This window comes from Otolemur garnettii, unplaced genomic scaffold, assembly GCF_000181295.1.
Source record: "Otolemur garnettii isolate 467f Iridium unplaced genomic scaffold, OtoGar3 scaffold00018, whole genome shotgun sequence".
Lineage (NCBI taxonomy): Eukaryota > Metazoa > Chordata > Mammalia > Primates > Galagidae > Otolemur > Otolemur garnettii.
The window spans coordinates 18893489-18908902 of record NW_003852413.1 but is presented as its reverse complement, the minus strand read 5'-3'; the positions used below and the strand labels follow the sequence as shown (position 1 = coordinate 18908902).

Genomic DNA, 15414 nt, shown 5'->3' with positions numbered 1-15414 from the left:
TAAGTAGAATATATGGTACAGTTGATGTACCATTTCATCATGGTACAAAGTACCATTTCCCTGGGTAGGAGCAAGAAAGGCTCATGGGCTAAATAGGATAAATAGAATTGATAGAGGTCAGGTGTGGTAGCTCATGTCCACATACAGTCTCAGTACATTGGGAGGCTGAGGTGGGAGGATGTCTGAGGCCAAGAATTCAAGACCAGCCTGGGCAACATAAGGAGGCCCCTTCTCTCCAAGACATTTTTTTAAAATTAGCTAGGTGTAGTGGTGCACACCTGTAGTCTTAACCACTCAGGAGGCTAAGGCAGGAGGATTGCTTGAGCCCAGGAGTTTGAGGTCATGGTGAAATAGGATTGAGCCACTGCACCCCACTCTGGACAACAGTGCAAGACCTGGTGTCTTGTTTATACTAATCATTCTGTAAAAGGTAGAGGCAGATCATGGGGGATCTTAAATGTCAGGCTTAGGTTTTGTACCCTCCTTGCTAGTATAGACTAGTGTAGACTAAATACCACTGCATGACCACTATAGACTCCACATGAAATAGAATTGTCCAGCTGAGTTTCCTGTCCCATGAAATCAGGAGATATAGCAAAATGGATGAATTTTAAGCCACTGAATTTTGGGTAGTTTGTTATGCAGCAATAGATACCAGCCTCAAAGAGTTTATCATCTAGTTGGAGTGACAGATACAGGGCTTATGAAAATATAACAATACAAGACAGGGTATGAATGAATAGTAGTAAGGACAATTAATTTTTAAAATGCAAGAAGAGATCCTTTCAAATTATGGTGATGAAGGAAGACTTTCTGGAAGAGATAGGATTTCATCTGGACCTTGAAGTACAAACTGGATGAAGGCATATGGAGAGGCAGGCACAGTGATTCCTGACAGGCAGAGAGGTGAAGATGGAAAGGTGTAGGTGGGCCCAGGTTCATGGTTTCTCTTGGCTAGAGCAGACTTCATGGTTTCTCTTGGCTAGAGCAGAGGGTTTCTACTGTGGAGAAAAAATGAAGTTAGAATGGTGAGTCAGTCATGCCGTGGACAGGAAAAATGTTTTGCCCCTACCCTGTCACTAGCAGGAACATCTGACAGGTTTGGGGCCTCAGGCAATGGGATAAAGTAGTATTTCAGAAAAATCTGTATGATGACTTTATGCATTCTCCTTTTATTGGAACTTCAAGAGGTAGTGCATAGTTCTAGACTTCCAGAAGTTAGCAAACCATTTCGTCGTTTCCTGTCTGTATCCTTTGTGGTGTAAACTTGAAATACATCCCTTTAAAGAGAAGTTTTGGTCTGTCCAACTTGGTAAAACTTAATTCTTATCTCTGAAACCACAATAATTTGTTGTCTCTCTCTGGTCATCTCAGTCAGATGGAATAGAATAATTCTGTTATTCCTTCTGTCCATTCTATTCTATCACTGTCCCCTGATTGCAGTCCCTGTCCTGATGGCTCTCCCTGAGGTGCTCCTTTGGATCCTGCTTCCTCTCCTAAACTATGAGAGTTCTGTGAGAAGTCCTGATCCTTCCTCAGCCACTCCCTCCCCTTTCAATCATCCTCTTCACTGTTGCCTGAAAGATCTTTCTAAAACATAGAATTGACATCTTGTGATAAGCCCTTTGCTAGGGGGTCTACAGAGCACAGTTGTACACCCTCCTCTTGGCAGACAGAGCCCTCCTTACTGGCCTCACCCTTGGCCACTTCCCCCATCCTCACTAAGGTAATTTCAGCTCTCCTCACAGGATCTCTGTGTCTTCTAGCATTTGCATGAACTATTCCTGTGCCTCAGATGCCCTTCCCTCTGTCTAAGGCCTGGCCTGTCCTTGTTCATTCTTCAGGTCTTAGCTCTAGCTTCTCCTTACTTGGGAATTGCCCACAACCCCCAGGCTGGGCTGGACCCCCTCCCCTGTGCTTCCTTAGCACCTGATTGCCCCCATCAGTACTCCTCACGGAGGTCCCAGGTCTCTGTTCACAACCATGAGGGCAGATGTATCTTTCATCCCTGCATTTGGCCAGCATCCAGGTCAGAACCTAGTAGGAGGTAGGTATTTATTAAATATCTGTGGCCTTGAAACAGACTCCATTTCATCAACTTGTTCTCCTAAGTGTTCTGCTATCTTGGGCTGTAGGGCTCGGGGTTCCCTCTACCCACTGAGAGCCACGGTGAGAACAGGTGAAAGGACTCGCCTGCCTGCCTCACTGGGCTTGGCAGGTCCCTCTCCTTGCCAAGGGCCATGTGCAGGGGGAGCATGGTCCTTGGCTGTATTCTGGTACCCATGTTACTTTTGAACTTCTAGGTTAATTGCTATCTCTTGTCCCTGTGAAGTGAAACCTCTTTACCCTTTTAAGGTTGCACGTTAGCTTATTGAAAAAACGGCATTCTGGAAATCGTTTGCTGAAAAATCTCACTTCTGGTCCACATATTAAATTGTAGGGGGTCTCTAGTTTACTCCTGTAGATTGAAAAAAAAAAATTCATCTTGTCATTTAAAAATACTACTTCAGGCTCAGTGCCATAGCTCAGGGAGAAGGGCGCTAGCCACATACACCAATGCTGGCGGGTTCAAGCCCAGCCCAGGCCTGCTAAACAACAATGACAACTGCAACAAAAAAATAGCTGGTCATTGTAGCGGGCGCCTGTAGTCCCAGCTACTTGGGAGGCTGAGGCAAGAGAATCGTTTAAGCCCAAGAGTTTGAGGTTGCTATGAGCTGTGATGTCACAGCACTCTACTGAGGGCAACATAGTGAGACTCTGTCTCAAAAAAAAAAAACCACTTCAGATGGGAAATTTACAATGCAAACAGCCATTGATGAGATTGTGGTAATTATATGTGTATTTAAGATAATGAACAAGTAAGAGGAAAAAACTATAGGTAAATACATTCTGATTTGGGGGAGCAGGTGCCAGTATACAGCCTTCAGACCAGCCTCAGTCTAACAGCATAAATTCTTTAAAAGGTACACAGCTATGACCTGGATGCCTCTCACAGGTCTCTCAGTGACTTCTTGAAGGATTTGACTCTTAGGTGCTGGAGCTCCTAGGCAGGAGAAATGGCTGTGATGGGGTTTGGAAGATAAAATTTTCATCTATTAAAGAGGAGGGGTTCATTGCTATTGAAACTCATAGCAATTGTTGTTGTCTTTGCTGTGCTTCTGTTTTGTGAATTTTCAGTCTATTACTTAGTGATCTTTCAGTGTGATTGGCCTGGGGTGAAAACTCCAGCCTATGACAGCAAACCAGTGACTCTTAAGCCTGTGCTGAAAGCCATGTTTTTGGCGGATACCCACTTGCTTGGGGAAGTCACAGACCCCTGGCTAGACAAACTGTGAAGGGAATGGCAGATGGAGAGAGCCTCCAGACGGCTCTGTGGTTGCTGCAGCCAGAAGTCATCTTCATTCTGGGGGATGTATTTGATGAAGGGAAGTGGAGCTCCCCCAAGGCCTGCGCAGATGATGTAGAGCAGTTTCAGAAAATGTTCAGACACCTAAGTCACGTGCAGCTGAAGGTAGTTGCTGGCAACCATGAGATTGGCTTCCATTATAAGATGACCACATACAAAATAAAACGGTTTGAGAAAGTTTTCAGCTCTGAAAGGCTGTTTTCCTGGAAAGGAATTAATTTCGTGATGGTCAGCAGCATGGCACTGGAAGGGGACCATTGCACCCTCTGTTCCAAAGCAGAAGCAAAGCTCATTGCAACTGAACTGCTCCTGGGAGCAGCACCCTGCTTCCCGCCAGTGTGGAGAGAGGCAGCCGCTCCTGCCTGGGCACCTGTCCTCCTGCAGCATTACCCGCTTTACCACAGAAGAGACGAGAACTGTTCTGGGGGAGACTCTGCCTCCCCAGAGGAAAGGAACATCCCACTTCAGGAGGGATACCACATGATTTCTCGGGAGGCTTCACAAAAGCTGCTGTGGTGGCTCTGGCCACACCTGGTCCTGAGTGTCCACACACACAGCGGCTGTGAGGTGTTGTACACTGGAGGCCCCCATGAACTCAGTGTCCCATTCTTCAGTTGGAGGAATAGAAACAACCCCAGTTTCATCCTGGGCAGCATAATGTCCACAGGGCATGCTCTCTCCAAGTGCTACCTTCCACACAGGACATGGTTCTGACCACCTACTATGGAGCAGCTGGGTTCCTTGCTGTCCTCGAGTTAGCGAGCTTTTAGCCTCACCTTTTCTTTTTGGTTGGAACCTGCTAAGAAAGCCTTGGACTATGTGAAGAGCAGGTAACATCTGCACTTAGGAATAAATACCTAAGTCCAAGAAATGGAAGTTTAAGCAGAGCTTGTGGAATGGAGGACCAGACCACATGTGGGCTGTCTCACGCACAGCAGAGATTCTAAATCACTGATGTGACTTACTGCAGAATAAATAGTTGATCGCACTATTCTCATGCTATAAAAGTGGAATGTGTACTCTCCAACAAATCGGTTTTCTCGTTTTTATCAAATATACGGACCATCAAAGTTTGCATCTGTACAGTATGAGAATGCTATTAATGCCACTGCTTGCATGCACAACACAGTCCTGTCTTCCCCAGGAGGGGCCTGGCAGCCCCAACACACGGACACGTGCACATAAACACCAGGTTTGCTTCTGTCCACGTAGGCAGTAATTCTCAGATCCCTGTATCGTATAAAGTGGTACCTTTAAAATAACAGTGCAGGTGTGCTGTACAGGAACACACTCTTTTCATGGACTTTTGTACGTCTGTGCTAGATGAATGGAATCAGATTTTTAGATAAGTAATTTTCTCTCCAGAAGACCAAGTTGTTACACCAGAACTTAGTGCCTTCAATGATGGAAAGAAACTTTAAAAATGGAGTAGGATGGAGCTTTTGGTATTTGAAAATACACGTTTTGATAATTTTAAGCAGATAAAATGTGCTCTTTTAGTTTTTTTCCTGACACTTCGGCTGGTCTTTTGAAATAAACTTTTAGATAGGACGTTTAGAGGGGAATTGCTGAGTAATCATTCACAACAGCATACTTCCCTTTACTTTGTGTCATTGCCACAGCAGTCCTGCTGGGGAGAGATTGTGTACCATGACATTTGAGGCTGCATTTACAAATCTTCGAGTGTGAAAATGAGCCAGGCATTTTCACTTTCTATTTTAAATAAGAGTTTGTAATATTTCTTCTTCAAAATGAGAGGAAGAAAGCCTAGAATTATTTGAAAGGGGACTTTTAGGTAATTAAGAACTGCCTCCCACAGGGGGCCATACTTGCTGAAAGAGTCCTCATTTGGAATCAGGGTAGAGCAATAAACAAAATGCCTCCTCTTCAAGCACTTTCACAACTTTTTCCCTTCTGTGCTCATAACCACCTGATGAAAGGTAGGGTGGACATCAGCATCCTGGTTTTCTAGACAAGGACAATGTGCTTAGGAGAAATGAATTGCCCGACGAAGCTTATTAGTGATAGAAGCGGACTGGAACCAGGCAGCTGCTGTGTCATCAGGCCATTTTTGCCCAAATGGGCCTAATCTCAGATAAATAGACGCCCCTGATTGCTTCTGCTTTGGACAGCAGCAAAACCTAGTCATCCCTGCCCCAAAGCTGGAGAAACTTAATCTCACCAGGTCTGGATTTGCTCCCCAACCTTTTGGGTTAACACTGAGCAGACGGAAAGGATGACATTTCTGAATTCAGAGGCTTCAATGAGCTAAGAAAAACAAGCATCAGTAGCCCCCGCCAGGACCCACCAGGTGGAGGGGATGTTGCCCCAGGTGCTGTAGGAGGTGGGAAGGGGACTCCAAGGAAACTGCCCTCCTCCAGAGTCCATCAGCAAATTGTCTCATGTAGCCATAATAGCCAGGAGCAAGGCAAGGGGAGCAGGGTTTTGTCTAAGGGAAGCAAGTGTATTGTAAACAGGATAAAAGGGGCTGGAAAGCTCCGACTAATGTGTCCCCAGGTCATTCAGGAGCTGGACCCCTACTAGCAGCCCTGAGGAGGGAAAGAGAATTCCCAATTAACCCTATCACCTGTGAGTGGACCAGGGCAAAGGTCTGGATTTTTCTCTTGCTAAATGATTCCCATGGTCATTAGGCATTTACAGGGCTCTGCCCATTTGCAAGGAAGCCCTCCCAGACCGGAGGAGCCTTCTGAGCCTCTGCTCTTTGGGGCCACATGGAACAAGGTATACATGTGGGCATCCTTGGGAGGAGGAGAGGTCTGAAGTGGCATGAAGCTGGGGGAAGTTTCAGGGGAGGGTGGTAGTCTCCCAGTTGATCACGGAGGAGGAAGGGGTTTGTGTATCAGCATCCAAGCACTGGATTGGCTTAGTTTAGACTTGAGGGACTGGCCAAGAGATCAGTCTCTTCTGGGATTGTGGTAATAACGATCTCATTCATTCCTTACAAGCCTCTTGTGTGCTGCTATTTTAATTTATAAATGAGAAAACTGAGGCAAGGTTAAGTAAAGTGTCTAAGTACCCTGCTGAGACCTGAGCTCAGGCCTTGCTAACTCCCAGCCTAGGAGTACCAGTTGGATTAGATGCATCAGATCAGCATGTAAGTGCAAAGACTTCTGAAGGATGCTCAGGTCAAGTGAATGCACTTCATCCCTCCAGGGAGCCTTCTTTGGTCATCAGTCTTCTGAGCCTTGCTTTCCTATACCATTAAGACATGGGATTGCAGAAAGAGTCCAAGTTTGGTTTTTTTTTTTTTTTGAGACAGAGTCTCACCCTGTCACCCTAGTGTGTTGTGACATCATATCTCACAGCAACCTTAAACTCTTGGGCTCAAGCGATCCTCTAACCTCAGCCTCCCATGTAGCTGGGACTACAGGGACCCACCACAGCACCTGGCTAGTTTTTCCATTTTTAATAGAGATGAGTCTTGCTCTTGCTTAAGCTGGTCTTAAACTCCTGAACTCAAGCAGTCCACCTACCTTGGCCTTCCAGAGTGCTAGGGTTACAGGCATGAGCCACCATGCCTGGCCAAGAGTCCAGGATTTTGATACACAGAGCCTGAATTTGATTCTCCAGTTTAGTCCCTTTGGACAAATTGATTCCCATGAACCTCATTTTCTTTATGTGTAAGTTGGAGACAACAGCCAGTCTATGTATTTTGCTGAGTTGGAAGAAGATTGAATGAGAAGAATGAAAGAGTTTTGTACAAGATTTGGGTGTTAGTTACTGTTACAGAGGGTGTCACAGGAGCTTTTTGCCCCCTCACCCACTGCCTCTCCAAGCATTGCCTTCTGCTTCATCTGCCTCTGATGCCACCTTAAGCATGCCAGTCTCCTGCTCAGGAACCATCAGTGGCTCCCTGCTATTGCTTCCTCTGCTTGGAACTCTTCTCTTCCCCAGACCAACTCACCTCTCTCTCCCAAACTCAGAGCCTCTTCCCTGCCCTGCTGACCTGACTGCAGGCTCAAGTCAGGGGTCCTCAGGACTCAACTGAGGTGAGTTCTCACACCTGTGGGCCTTTGCTGGCTCCCTAAAGTGACTTGTCCCCTCCAAGCTGGCTCAGATCCCCTCTCCTCCTCCAGCTGCCTTCCCAAACCTCTGGGCTGTGGCGGTCTTTCCACCCTTTTGTTCCATCATTCTCCTTGCTGGCATGTTGACTTTCCACAAATAATCAGTCTCCAGATTGAATCTTAAGGACAAAGACCTGCTTTCATCTTTCCATGAATATAGATGCTCATCTATGCCAGGCTGGACAGGCAAGGGGCTAAGAGGATGTCTTCGGAGTTATTTATATGTGAGGTAAGGATGCCTTACGGTACCATGAAGCCAGTTGATCAGTGGTATTTTGAGGACCTGGTGCCCTGGAGGTCTCCATGAACACATGAATTGACTGAAGCTGCGACAGCCAGCATGGAGAGGGAGATCTTTTTTTTTTTTTTTGGCAAGTGGCAAAAAGAGTCAACCTGGAAGGTCTCCAGACTATAGCCCCACAGGTCTGCCCCAAGCACAAAGGGGAGCATCTCTTTCCTCCCTAGTCATCTCCACCTTTCAGTGAGTCCTAGGGGTTTCAGGTGTGGGGTGGGAGATGGGAGTGTTGAATAATTTCCTTCTCTGTGCCCTTGATAATCAACAAAGTATAAACGCCCCATCAGCCTCCTTGTTTGCCCACAGGAAAACTGAGGCCCAGAGCAGGGATGATTTGTCCACATCACACAGGGTTCAGAGCCCAGCTAGAACCTGCATGTCCTGAGTCTAGTCCAGTGCTCAGCTCCCTCTCTCACACCGACTCCCAGGTGACGGGGCAGCAGGTGAGGCCCTGAGACAGAGGGATCAAAACCCCAGGCCTGGGTCAGAGCTCAGGAGCCAACCCCACCTAGACTGACCCCAACCTATCAGGAGGAGAAGCAGCCCAGCCCAACTCACGCTGAAAAATCTCCAGGAAGGAATCTCTAACCCTTCTCCACACCCCCAAACCCACTGCACTGTGGTGCATCCTATCTAGTTTTCCTCCAGTACACTAGCTGCAAGCCATGTGTGCTACTAAGCACCAAAATATAGCTTGTCTGCATCAAGAGGTGCAGTGAGGCTGGGCCTGGTGGCTCATGCCTGTTGTCCCAGTGCTGTGGGAGGCCGAGGCAGGTGGATCGCCTGAACTCAGCCGAGCTGGAGACCAGCAAAAGACCAGCATGAGGCAGAGTGAGCCAGAGTGAGACCCTGTCTCTACAAAAAAAAAAAAACAAACAAAAAACAGCCTGACATTGTGATCCCAGGTACATGGGGGGCAAGAGAATCACTACAGGAGGAAGAAGTAAATAATAATACTAATAATAATAATAATAAATTAAAAAATAAAAGAGGTATGGTCAGTGTAACACACTGGCTGTCAGAGACAGGACGTAAAGGGGAAGATGTAAAATAATCTCACTAATACTTTTCAATGATTTTTATGTTTTATGTTGAAATAATACTTTACATGTATTGGATTAAGTGAAATATATTAAACTTAATTTTACCTGTTTCTTGTTCCTTTTTTTTATTTTGAGACAGTCTCACTCTGTCACCCTGGATTAAGTGCTGTGGCATCATCATAACTCATAGCAAACTCAATCTCTTGGGCTCAAGCAATCCTCTTGCCTCAGCCTCCCAAGTAGCTGGGACTACAGGCACCCACTACAATACCTGGCTTTTTTTTCTATTTATAGTAGAGACAGGGTCTTGATTTTGCTCAGGCTGTTCTTCAACTCCTGAGCACAAGGAATCCACTTGCCTAGGCCTCTCATGTTTTAAATATGACTTCTAGAAATTTAAAATTAAATAAATAGCTCACACGTGTAGCTCGTGCTGGGCAGTGCTGGTCTAGAGTACAATGTCTGGCTTCTTATGAGACTGCAGGCTCTTTGAGGGCAGAGAGGTGCCCTGGATGGCACGTCAGCCACCCAAGGCAATTCCCTGCCAGCCTGACAGCCCTGGGCCTGCACTTACTGAGGCTGAATTGGGCCCCAGTTCTTCAAACTGACTACCTCCTCCATTTGCAGTCCTCTGAGGTCCCTCAGATCCAAAGAGTCTCAGTGTAGGGTATAAGGTAGTCAAGGTGGGCTTTCTGTTAGGGGTGACTGGGCTTCAGGGCCAGGAACAGTGAGAGGCACAGGAGGCATCTGAGGCACAGAAGTGAAGGGGCTCACTTGGGCGGTGCTGGTGCTGGCCCCAAGAATGTGGCTCGTCTCTCCCTGCTTCTGGCCTTCGTGAAGCTTCATCTCCACAGAGGTCCACAGCCACGCTCATGGGAGTCCTCAGGGTGGTCCTAATAGTCCTTATTCTCCTCGGGAAACCCCCCTTAACACCCACCAAGCGGCCTGTTCCCAAATAGCCAGCTCAGCCCCGGGTTCTCCCTGGCCAGGCCGTCAGGGCCTCTTCCTCCCTCGCCCTACTTTCAGCGCCTCCAGGAGACAAGCTGCATTAATGGTGATAATTTTGCAGCTTTGAAAGGGAAGCGGCCAGGACCCTGAGGCATGGGGCAAGAGGAGCCCTCTGAGGAGAGGGCCAGACGGCAGGCATCCTTCAGAGGCCCCCTTCCCCTGCAGGCCAGGGGGCCAACGTGTCCCGACACTGACAGGCTTCCTTGCACAAACCAGACCTCACAGAGTGAGGGGGGCACAGGAGGAGGGGGGACACAGAGACAGGAGGGTTGGGGGCTCATCCATCAAGAACCGTCAAGCAGCAGGACCACAGCCTGCCTGAACGCTTGGCTCTTTAAAGGGGCCTGCTGCGGCTCACCCACCCTCCAATCCTTGGCCTCCTGGAATCAAGCACATTCCACTAGTGGGGATTAGGGGGTGGGTATCCCAGGTGGGGCTGGCCCCCAGCTGCTCTCCCACAGTGCTGGGATGGAGCTCTCCAGCCTCCCACCCCCAAAAGGAGTTGTGGTTAAGGGGCCCAGGGCAAAATAGAAATTGGTGGGGCCTTTATGTCTGCCCCTGTTTTTAAGAAAATAGCACATGCTTTGAGGGGCTATCTTTATTATCATTTTTGGTTGTTGTTAATTAGGGGAGCTGAGTTGCAGTGAGGGTCACCAAAGCCTTAGTTATGCCAGGAGCTGGGGCTAGAGAGTGGGAAGGGCTGCTCAGGTAGGAGCAGAGGACCAACTGTCCTCGCCAAGCATCTAAAACCTGCACCTAGCTCAGCCCTCACCCCCCTGAGCACTCACTCACAGCATGGTCAGCCCCTCCCTGCCAGGTAGGAGGAGGGCAAGGGCTTTTCTCCTTTTCTTCCTCCAAGGGAAACCCTGACCAGAGGCCTGCAGTCCCCGCAGGGTCAAGAAGAACCCCAAGCCTTGGCAGTTGCTCCTAGAGGCATCAGAATTGCATTTGAATCCTGGCTCAGTGACCTGCTTCCTACTGACCTTGATAAGCCTCTTGTGAGTCCCCCTTTCCTTATTGGCAAGTGTCCTAGCATACGTGCTCCTGGTGCGGTGGAAAGTCGTCTTGCCTTCCTATCAGGGAAGCCTGTTTTGGGCCACTGGCTGGCTGTGCCTCCTTAGGCGAATTATTTGACTTCTCTGACCTCTAGTTTCCTTATGAGTTTTTTGTGAGGAGTAAATCGTGTACAGCAGCACCTCCATAGCTGACCATCTCCCTACATTGCCCATCTCCTTAAGTTAACCTAATTTTCGGCTCGGCGCCTGTGGCTCAACCAGTTAGGGCGCCAGCCACGTACACCTAAGGTGGCGGGTTCGAATCCCCAGCCCGGACCCGCCAAACAACAATGACGGCTGCAACAAAAAAATAGCCAGGCGTTGTGGCGGGCGCCTGTGGTCCCAGCTACTTGGGAGGCAGAGGCAGGAGACTCACTTGAGCCCAGGAGTTGGAGGTTGCTGTGAGCTGTGATGCCACGGCACTCTACTCAGGGGGACAGCTTGAGGCTCTGTCTCAAAAAAAAAAAAAAAAAGTTAACCTAATTTTCATAGACCAGACATGCCCCACAAGTACCTATCAGTACAGTAGGCCTAGTTCCTTATGCTGTCACCTCTGCATGTTGGCCAGTTCATTACAGTTCCTTGGGTGGTCAACTTACAGAGTTTCTACTGTATTTGAAAGTTTCCTGGTGCTACTGTCAGATGGAATCCATCCCTCTGTCTCCTGCCCTCCCATTTCCCTTGGAACCATCATGACATAGGTAGTACAGCTGTGACATAGTCACCTGTCAGTCACCCAAATGATGGGCTCCAGGCAGGACCTTGGGGCAACAGTTCCAGGTATGCATGTGGCACTCAAGCAGTCCTCTTATGTCTGTACCTTGAGAAGGTAGGGTTGTGCATTAGTAAAGGGTATCCACTCTGCACCTTGAACTCAAATCTAGGCTCTGCCTCTTGCTAGATGGGTACTCTTGGGCAAGTTGCTTAAGCGCTCTGTGCCTCAACCTCTTCATTTGTAGAATGGACACAATCATAACACCTTCATCAGAGGGTTGGTGTGAGGTTCGGACAGTCCACATTCATAATTACAAAGGGAGTGTGATACACACCATGAGAGGGTTTTATTAAATTACATTTCTTCACCACCTTGCCAGCCCAGAGATCTCATCATCCTTCCGCTGATCCCGGTGCAGGCCCTGCCCTGTTAGTTTGGGAAAGTCCTTTCTGACCTTGTGCCTATGTTCTTTTGGGAGAGGTGAGGGAGCCAGGCTCCAGAAGAGGCCGGGGTGAAGGCCTTGGCCTGGCCCTGGTTGCCTCTTCCCACTCCACCCTCCGGTCTGGTCAGAAGCCAGGATGCAAAGCTCCTCTGTGGGCTGGCTCCCTGAGGTGTGGGGGCTGGGCTGGGCTGAGTGAGCAGCTCCTCACTGCTCAGGAAGAGAATGACAGGCAGGGAACACTTTTGTAACCGCCCAGTGGTCAGCACAAAGGTGGTGCAGGAGGAGCTTCCTCTCCAGGAGGAAGGGAGAAGGTCGTCAGCCCACATCCGGCCCTGCCCATTCCTCCCAGATGCTGTGGAAAGATGTTCTGGCCGCTTCGTCATTGCTAGGTGGGGTCTTTCCTTCACACTGGGGCAGGTCCCTTTGAGGACCCTGGTCTGCAGGGCTGGGCACACACTCACAGGCACAAGATCCTCTTCCCCTACTCCCTTGGTCCACACACTCACAGTACAGGGCCTGCAGATGCAGCAACCAATTAATGACTTGGCTGTCACTTGACCTTCCACTGTGTGGTCTCATGCTGTGAGGCTACACTGGATGCACATAGAGTTGTTGGATGGTGACTTAGCTGTCAGTGTCCATTGCCCAAGAGATCAAGGTCATGGGTCAGTCCCTAGATAGGGCCATAGATTTTCTCCTCTTCCATAGCCACAAGTGCCACCCTATGCCAGAGCTTGCTCTCTTATTCAGGGATGACATGTACAGAGGGGATCAGTGTGTGATTCAGCAGAAGGATAAAACCGAGTCTTCTTGCTGGAAGTGGGTTATTCCAAGCATCATTTTCACTGGGACCTACGGATTCTGTGACATAGGTTGTCTAAGACGGTCATCTCTCCAGAGCCACTGCAGCTCCCCTTTATCTAGTATAGAAACTGAGGCTTTGGGATGTGTGGAGGTCTTCTCTAAGGTCCTGGAGCTTTACAGTGGGGTCAGACAGCTCCTGCCTTGTGTGATAGAAGGTGGACGCCCAGGATGGGTGCCCCCAAAGAGATGGCAGTGCCTCATCTTCAAGTGAGAGGCAGAGTTCTATGTGAAATCCCGGGAGAGGGATCTATTCTTGAGATCTATGCTGAATGGTCTGAGTTTTCCTGTCAGCTCCAAGCAGAGCTCAGGCCTGTGTTCATGTAAAGTCTTCATGCAGGTATTCTGAGTTTGGAACTTTATGCCTATTGAGTCCACTCTGACTTTGATCAAGGGTATAATGAGAAACAGAGGAACAGATTCTAGAATGAAGTTGCTATGAGAGATGGTGAGCTCCATCCATCTATCTACCCACCCATCCATCCATCTATCAATTGAGCACCCACAATAAGCCATATTTGGTGTTGGGTGCTAGAGATTCAGGGAGGAAGAAGTCATGGTTCTTACTTTTAGTTGTTTTCCAGTGAGCAAGACAGCATCAATTAGGATATAAGTACCTGGGACCCTTGTCTGAAATGGTTTAAATAAGATAGAACACTTATCTCCTAGAACAAGCAGGTCAGAGGTAGAGAAGCTCTGGATCTGTTAATTCAGGGGCTCAATGGCATCACTGAGAATTTGGATTTTTTCAGTCTTTCTGCCTGACCACCCTTCAAGAGCCTTTTAGGCCACCTCCTGGTGCTAAGGAGGGTGCCCCACATCCAGGAACTGCAAACCAATACTATAAATCTGTGGTCCCCAACCCCCAGGCCACAGACCAGTACTGGTCCATGGCTTGTTAGGAACTGGGCTGCACAGCAGGAGGTGAGCAGCAGGTAAATGAGCAAAGCTTCATCTGTATTTACAGCTGCTCCCCCTTGCTCACATCACTGCCTAAGCGCTGCCTCCTGTCAGGTTTGTAATATTCTGAAGCCATTTATTTGTTAGTGGGGCAGGAAGGGTCAGAAGTGAAAAGAAGAAAGTTCTTTCCTACATTTCCCCTGGGGTATCTCAGCAAGGTCACAGTAATGTCCAAGGCTGAAAAATATGGAGAAGTGTTGGCCTCTCAGTGAGATGGAGACATTGCAATTTAAGGTGGCCTTGGTGCCATGACCCATCCCCATAATGCTGTGCTCTGTCTCTGGGGCATTAATGCTGCCTCCTCTAGGATATCATGTCCTTTGACCCCACTCCCCAGTGTATTTTCCGGAAAAGAGAGGACCACATTAGAAGGCCACTCACTTGTTTCCTCACCCAGGACACTGGGTATGCAGACCCCTCCCATCACCCCCCTAATGGCACCTCTTGTTTTCCTCTTTGGAAAGTTCACAGTTTGAACCCAGGTGGGCAAAGAGCCCTTTGGTTCAGGCAGTGAAACAGGAGGTCCAGGAGTCTCTGTGATATTTCACTGTGGGACACAGTCAATAAAGGAAGCTACACCAGAGCCCGTGCAAGAAAATCCACTCACCAAGCACCAACATGGCCTTCCTTTGAAGCTTCTCAATCCAGTCCAAGGCCAAAAATGGTCTAGGTATCAGTATGCTATGGCCCCAAATACTAGCTCATGGTACCCTAGGGTTATGGCTTATGGCAGCCCTGAGTGGCTCTTCTGGGGTGCTAGGTCCTGTGTCCTGTGGCCTAGGTGGTTCCAGGTATCAGCAGCACCAGCTGATGGTGGCCTTCGGTGTGTAGGGAGGTCGCCTTGGCTAACAGTAACCTTTGATTCTAGGTTTCAATGGTCCTGTTCATGACAATTGGAGACAGTGGCCCAGATTTCAGAAGCCCTGGGCAGTCTGGACACTGGTGATTCTGTGACATTAGTGATGGAGCCTTTGTGTATTAGCAGCCTTTTGGCTCCAGGTGATCCCGAGCCTGTGGGCACAGGCTGCAACTGGCCAGGAAGGAAGAGGTGGCACATCAGAGTCTACCTGGTGCTGTGAACCACAGCATGAGCGCTCCCATTACCCGAGCAGTCGAGATGCAGGTCTTTCTCTTCTGAAGTTCTCTTTCTGTTTTTTCTGATGACCTCATCCCTGGACACATCAACTAACTTGTGGACCCTCTATAGTCCCCTCAGGAACCTCAGGGGGAATCACAGTCTGTAGCATTTTACTTGAAGCTCCAAAGCCCTAGCAAGACACAAGAGTGTTGCCAAAGGGAACAACAAGTCACACCCCGTCTACCCTGTGGGCCATTGGGGGGCTCAAAAAGAGAATGGCAGCAGAAGACACTTTGTAAAAAGGAATGTTCTAGGCTTGGCGCCTGTGGCTCAAGCGGCTAAGGCGCCAACCACATACACCTAAGGTGGCAGGCTCGAATCCCCAGCCCGGGCCCACCAAACAACAATGATGGCTGCAACCAAAAAATGGCCAGGCGTTGTGGCGGGCGCCTGTAGTCCCAGCTAC

The 15414-nt window shown here is 48.7% G+C and overlaps 1 pseudogene; it reads left to right on the top strand.

Moving 5' to 3' along the window:
* The first annotated feature begins 3065 nt into the window (after window positions 1-3065).
* LOC100948181 lies at window positions 3066-3890 on the top strand (annotated as a pseudogene).
* Window positions 3891-15414: the final 11524 nt, after the last annotated feature.